The 741-nt window shown below is 49.5% G+C and overlaps 1 protein-coding gene across 1 annotated transcript in view; it reads right to left on the bottom strand.

Annotated features, from left to right (window-relative positions):
* CCND2 (cyclin D2) overlaps nucleotides 1-741 on the bottom strand; it is a 28,348-nt gene that overhangs the window by 21,878 nt on the left and 5,729 nt on the right. The gene's annotated exons all lie outside the window — the stretch shown is intronic.

Genomic DNA, 741 nt, shown 5'->3' with positions numbered 1-741 from the left:
GCGTGTGGGGTGGGGGGAAAAAGATGGGGGGAGGGAGAAGACGGCGGAAACTGGCCAAAGTTCAGTGTGATGAGACGGTATCAAACCACTGCCTTTAGTTTATCAGTTAATTGCAAAGCAAACGGGCCAACGAGGACTATGTATCCATTGCGGGATCAATGGGGTGGGTGTAGAGCTCTTAACATGAAAAGGCGGTTGCAGCGTTAAAAAGGCTGCAATTAAAACCCCAACACGTGGAGGGAGGGCAGCAGAGCCCAGGCGCAGGAAGCAGTCCTTGCTGAAAACCCCACATGTTCACCCGAACCCTGCAGAAGGAGCTGCTGGAAGGCAGTAAATGCCCTGCAGCCAAAAGAATTCCTCTGGCCTCCCAGACCACTTATCAGGGCAGGCGGTATTTATCTTGACAGCGTTCCTCGGACCTATATTTGCATCCCGCCCCCCTCCAAATTTCCTCTTGGGCTTATCTCCAAGCCATCCTTTTCCTCCAAAGATGAAAGATTGAAACACGACCAGAGGGCAGTATATATAATCTTCAAAGAGCACTTTAGACACCATAAAGAATATTTTAACAGGCGCTATTTTTTTTTCCCCCTCACCACACCTGTCCTCATAAACCATTTATGAGTTTGGCAGAGAGAGAAAATATACCAGCTGAGATAAAGGAAGAAACAGCGCAGGAATGAAACCTTGGACTCTAGATTACTTGGGACCCCCTCCCCTCGACCCCCCAATCCCCGGAAG

The sequence above is a fragment of the Neophocaena asiaeorientalis genome, unplaced genomic scaffold (assembly GCF_003031525.2).
Source record: "Neophocaena asiaeorientalis asiaeorientalis breed wild unplaced genomic scaffold, Neophocaena_asiaeorientalis_V1.1 scaffold150, whole genome shotgun sequence".
NCBI classification, from domain to species: domain Eukaryota; kingdom Metazoa; phylum Chordata; class Mammalia; order Artiodactyla; family Phocoenidae; genus Neophocaena; species Neophocaena asiaeorientalis.
Note: the sequence above shows the minus strand (reverse complement) of the source record. Positions and strands in the feature narration are given on the sequence as shown.